Here is a 6,000-nt window from a genome sequence, read left to right on the forward strand (position 1 = left end):
TCTGGATTCAGTCTCCATTCTTCTAAGCTGTCCTTAGAAGCTGCTTAAAGGGACAGGTGTACAGGGGACCCTTATCTGAGACCCATGGTCCCTGATGGGTTGCAGCCAAAGTTCTTATCTTTGGCTGGTAAACATTATATATGTTCACCATAAGAATTACAAGAGTTATAGTGAAAAATCTAAAATTCTTTATTGTTTAACTCTCCCAAGAATGGTAACATATTTTGGGATTTCTTTCCCATAAAACTGACCAAGAGCTGGGAGGGAGGGGTTCCAGTTCCTCTCAGGTACCACTTTGCCTACATGTGAATTCGACATCTGCAACCCTGAACTGGGTGGCCTTAGGTGATTTTCCTATTTCTTTTTTAAAAAATATATAGTTTTTGGTTGTAGATGGACACAATTCCTTTATTTTATTTTTTTATGCGGTGCTGAGGATCAAACCCAGTGCCTTACATGTGCGAGGCAGGCGCTCTACCACTGAGCTACAACCTCAGTCCCTGATTTTCCTACCACTATGGATCGTCTTAGTGTGCCAAATAAATAAATACACTTTGTATTAATTTTCTCAGGCTGCTGTAACAAAGTACAACTACATACAATTGAGTAGCTTAAGAAAACAGAAACATGGTAGCTCAGAGTTCTGGGATCCACAAGCCTCGACTCAGGGTGTTGGAGGCTCTGGGGAGGATGCTCCCAGCCTCCGCCAGCTTCTGGTGTATCCAGCATTCCCTGGCTTGCCTCACCCTGGAGACCATCACTCTGACCTCTGCCTCCATCTCCACATGGCATTTCCCCTAAGTATCTGCATCCAACTTTCCCTCTTCTTATAAGGATGTCAGTCCCTGGATTAGAGTCCCAAACCCTAATCCATTATGGCCTCGTCTTAACTCGATTGCACCTGCAAAGACCCCTTTTCCAAATAAGCTCAGGACTAGAATTTGGATGTGACTAGTCCCCTACTTTCATGTGCTGGGAGCTTGGTCTCCACGGTGGTGACATGGAGGTGGTGGGACCTTTAGGGAGTGGAGCCTAGTGAGAGGTGACTGGGTCCTAGGACTCCAACTCACGAGTGGATTAATGCCGTCTCATAGCAGTGGTCACCTGGGATTGGACTGGTTCCCTGAGAGCAGGTCATTATAAAGTAAGGCGATTCTACTCATGGCCACTTCCCTCTCTACTTCTCTGCCATAGTAGGATGCAACCAGGGGGTTTGTTCCATGTTTCCAAAACCATGTTGTTTGGCCTTCCAGACATCTGAATAGTGAGCCAAATAAGCCTCTTTTCTTTATATACTACCCAGTGTCATGTATTTGGTCATAGCAACACAAAATAGATAAAGACAGTCATAGTCAAAGGTTCTAGGTGGTGAGAAACAGTCCAATCCAGTATATACCCCCACCACAGAGTTGTAGCAGGAATCAATGAGACGCTATTTCCAAAACACAGCATTGTGCATGGTAGGACATAGGGTAGATTAAAATGGCAATTTTTATTAGTATTCCAGTTAAATCAATCAATCTATCTATCTATCATCTCTATTGCCATAGATACAGATATAGATGTAGATATACGAATAGATACACACATATAACTAAATTTACATAAAGCTTATTCTGGAGGTTTGGTGTGAATTGGAACCTAAGATATTTATGTAGGTGTACATTGTAAAATATAAATTAGTGTGTGTGGCATGAAGCCTTTGCTTTGCTTATTAGAATGGTCATTTTTCCCTTATTCCTTTAAAATGTGATATACTATATTAAACACGTGGCTTTTCTAAGGCTTCTGTCCTCAGGCGTGTGGATGCAGGACTGCAGACCTAACCACTCCTTGCAGGCTAATGGTTAAGGTGACCTGACTCTTCCCAGGTGTCAGTGCATCTGTAAGGAACCCCCGATATTGAACTCACCCAAGTCCCTGCCTTGGAGGCACCTTCTGTCTTCAGCCCTCCATAAGGGGCAGCAGCACCCCGGGTGCTTCTGTGCCTTGATTCTGTGAGCTCTGATTCTGTTAGATCTTTCGGTGCTGGGGGTCAATCCCAGGGCCCCATGCATGCCAGGCAAGTGTTCTACCACTGGACAACCCCCCTCCCCAGCCCTCCTGGTGCTGTGGGTTTCCACTCCACGTGACTCTGCTTCATCCAAAAGTTTAGACTCCCCCCACTTCTCCAGGATAAGCTAAAGATCTTCCATTGGGCTTGATGGCTACCATTCATGCCAGTCGGTACATGGAGTTCCTGGAAGCAGGATTGCACCCCAGAGTTTGGATTACTGGAAGGAAGCAATGTCCCTTCTATAAATGTGAGCCTTTTCCTAAAATAAGGCAACTACTTACTGATTCTAGTTATAGCAGGTGGAACTTACCATCATCACAAGCAGGATGATTTAAAGAAAAACAAATTCCCAGTCATTGGCTAAGAACTTTTTACTAAATTTAACTGTGATCTAGACTCTGTGAGTGTGGGAGCAGCATTGGATGTCTCAAATTAAGCTTTGTACTAGATGCTATTTTTTTTTCTTGGTCATAAATTTAGGATAAGATGCTCCAAGCTGCCTTGGGGCTCAGAAGTTGGGTCCTGGTGCTGCCCAACCCCCCTTGACTGCTGAGCAGGAGCCCAGAGGGCACTGACAGACAGCTCCCTGGGTCTTGCACTGCCCCTGCCAACCAGACCAGGAAAGGGCAGGGTCTCTGGACATGCCTGCCTCAGCTGCCTGCACCCAGGCTCAGAGGCCCACACTGGAGAATCTTCTGGAGAGGCGTGGAGCTTGCAATCCTCTTCCAGTTCTGCACAGACTGGCAACGAGAGCACAAGTTACACCGTGCTAGTTTTCTGTCCCCCCGTCCCCCCATCAGATTTAAAAAGGCTAGTGGTTAGTGGTGATTTCCGGAATGATGGAGGAAGGAACCCCACAGACCCTCTCTCTCCAACAAAGCAACCCTGTCACTGGTGATATTACTCAAACAATAATTTAAAGTCTCTTGAAATTGCTCTAAGATCATCCAGCACCTGGATAAACATTCAAATAAGAAAAACATACTAATTCTTAATTAGAACAGGGAGAATCTGAGGTCCACAAGTCACAGCCTGCTCCTACAACCTCTACCCAGGCCTCAGCAGCCAAGAAGTCAGGGGTCCCCTCTCCCCAGATCCTAGTCTGGGCTTACAGTTCCCTCTGGGGTGGGCAGGCAGCAGCATCTCTCATCCATCCCCCAGCCCTGGTCTGCAGAAACATGATTCCAAGCAGGTACAGCGGAGAGGAGCAGGTCTCCCTTCCCCTATGCAGCCACCACGGGGAGTGTAGAAGCTCTAACCCAAGGGCGGTGAGCTGTGTGCATGGGCCCTGATAATTCCCTGCCCTCACTCACCTATAAGATAGAATGGCCACGCAGGAGGGTCCAACAGAGAGGACCAGGGACTGCACGCCCCCCACCCTAGGGGTCACTTATAAGTGAGGGTGTCACATGCAGAGAAGTGGGTCCCCCTACTCTGTGCAGTAATGCAGGGGTTCTTTCTGAGAGTGGGGGGGGTAAAGGGAAGGGGGAGGGAGAGGGGGAGGGGAGGGGGAGGGGGAGGGGAGGGGGAGGGGGAGGGAGGGAGGCAGACCACAGGGTAGTTCCACACCCGCCTGGGGAGAGCTGTCTTGATTTATTTATTTAAATAGGAAAACAGACTGTGTTGAATTTTATTTATTTTTTAAATTTTAATTCGTTCTATATGACAACAGAATGCATCACAATTCATGTTACACATATAGAGCACAATTTTTCATATCTCTGGTTGCACACAAAGTAGAGTCACATCCTTCATGTCTTCATACAGGTACTAAGGGTAATGGTGACCCTGGGGTTGTGGCTCAGCAGTAGGGCGCTCACCTAGCAAGTGCGAGGCCCTGAGTTGGGTCTTCAGCACCACATAAAAATAAATAAATAAAGGTATTGTGTCCAACTACAACTTAAAAATAAGTATTTAAAAAAAACTGTCTTGATTTAGAACAGAAAGTATCCATGCCTGAGGGTGTTAGGGAAAACAGCTCACGCGTGGGTGAGTGGAAAGAACTTAAGGGATGTGGATAGGTCCAAAACACAGGAAAATGAACAGAACCCCCCAAAATATGGGGCACCCTATGTCAATATGATATGTCAGTATTAAAGGGAGGGCCAAAAGGAGAGAGGGGAGAAAATATATTTTCACAAATCATGCTGAAAATATTCCACATCTGATGTGAAGCATTTCTACGTGTCCCTCCAGTGTGACCAACTCCAAGTACAATCCACAAAGAGACCCACACACCGTGGCTGAAATGCTGAGAGGTGGAAACAAAGAAAAAAACCTTGAAAACAGCCAGAGAAAAAATGAGTCACAAGTATAAAGGAACCCAAGCAAGATCTGCAGCTGACCTTCTGCAGGGACAATGGTGGCAGCAGCAGCGGCAGAACAGTCTCAAGTGCTGAAAACAGCAACAACACAAACCAGCAACTGTCCCCCCAGAACCTCAGAGCCCTTCAGAGGTGAAGGCGGAATGAAGGAGAAACCCCTGATGAGAAAGTTGAAGAACTCATAGCTTAAAGACCCGTCTTACAAGAAATGGTAAAAGAAGGTTCTTTGATGAAAGCCAAGAGACACCAGATGATGATTCAAATCCATGTGAATAAACAGTGCACCTTTAGAAATGATTGTGCAGGTACTTAACAATGTCAGTCAAATGTCTTTTTGCTTCTCCTTCCGTCCCTTAATTGATTTGAAAAGTAATCCTATCATCCATCCATCTATCTATCTATCTCTCTATCTATCTATCTATCGTCTATCTTTTGGGGCCTATAACATATATAATGTAATATATTTGATAATAACAGTAAAAAGGAGGTAGTTGAGCAAATACCACACCTGCTCATCATTTTTCTCCATACTTTTTCAAAAAGAGACAAAATCATATGTAGTAATAATTATAGCCATGGATGGCTGGGTTTGTAACATATGCAGGTATCATGTATATAACAATGATAGCACAAGAAAGGGAACAAAGAATGCATAAATCTCGTTGGAATTCAGTTTAGAGGTACTCTAGAATTACTCTGAAGTAGATTGTGATATATTAACATGTATATTATAAGTCCTAAAATGACCATGAAGAAAACAACGTTAAAAATAGTGAAAAATTATTAAAGAAATCAAAATGTGACACTAAAAAACATTTACTAATGTAAAAAGGAGGAACAGAGAAACAAAAAAACGTGAAACATAGAAAACAAAAATTAAAATGGCAGATGAATGAAATGACAAAGATAATCTTTTAAAAAGGTTAAATTATATGTTTACAGAAGACACAGTGCAGCTTCAAAAGTTCATACAGGCTGGAGGCAAAATAATGGGAAACTACATACCTTAAAAACAGCAGTCATGCTGGGCATAATGGCACACACCTGTAATCCCAGTGACTCGGGAGGCTGAGCCAGGAGGATCAAAAGTTTGAGGTCAGCCTCAACAACTTAGTGAGACCCTGTCTAAAAAAGGGGGTGGGGCTGTAGATGTAGCTCAGTGATAAAATGGTCCTGGGTATAAACCGCAGTACCAAAAATTGAAAATAAAAATAAAACACCAGACAAACAACAACAGAAAAGCCATAGGAGAGGGGGAATGACTACACATATCACAAAAAATAGACTTTAAAACAAACATAAAAGTTTCATTGGTGAATTTTACCAAAGCAGCCAATAAAAAAAAAAAATCCTTCATTACATGTTTAGTAGAATCCTTTCAAAAAGCAGAACAGAAAAAAAGAACATAATGAGGAAGGAAGATGGCGGCGAGGGGAGTGCATTGCCCCCGTGTGCTGCTTCACTGTGTGGGAGTATGACAAGTCAGGACGGCTAAAGGATATCTTGTTAGGAATTTCCAGCAATAGTGGGGTGCTCCGGAACCTGGAGGAAGGATTTCCATCGCACGAGGATCGGCTACGGGGACTCAAACGCGAGAGGTTTGTCGCACGGAGGGTAACA

The 6,000-nt window shown here is 44.1% G+C and overlaps 1 long non-coding RNA gene across 1 annotated transcript in view; it reads left to right on the top strand.

The window, feature by feature from the left end:
* Positions 1 to 4,979, top strand: part of LOC125615870 — a 41,275-nt gene extending 36,296 nt beyond the window's left edge. Inside the window, exon 4 of the long non-coding RNA XR_007346470.1 lies at positions 4,253 to 4,979. This is a non-coding gene — a long non-coding RNA (uncharacterized LOC125615870). The remainder of the gene's footprint in view (positions 1 to 4,252) is intronic.
* The last annotated feature ends 1,021 nt before the right edge of the window (positions 4,980 to 6,000 follow it).

Source organism: Marmota marmota, unplaced genomic scaffold, assembly GCF_001458135.2.
Source record: "Marmota marmota marmota unplaced genomic scaffold, marMar, whole genome shotgun sequence".
Taxonomy (NCBI): Eukaryota; Metazoa; Chordata; class Mammalia; order Rodentia; family Sciuridae; genus Marmota; species Marmota marmota.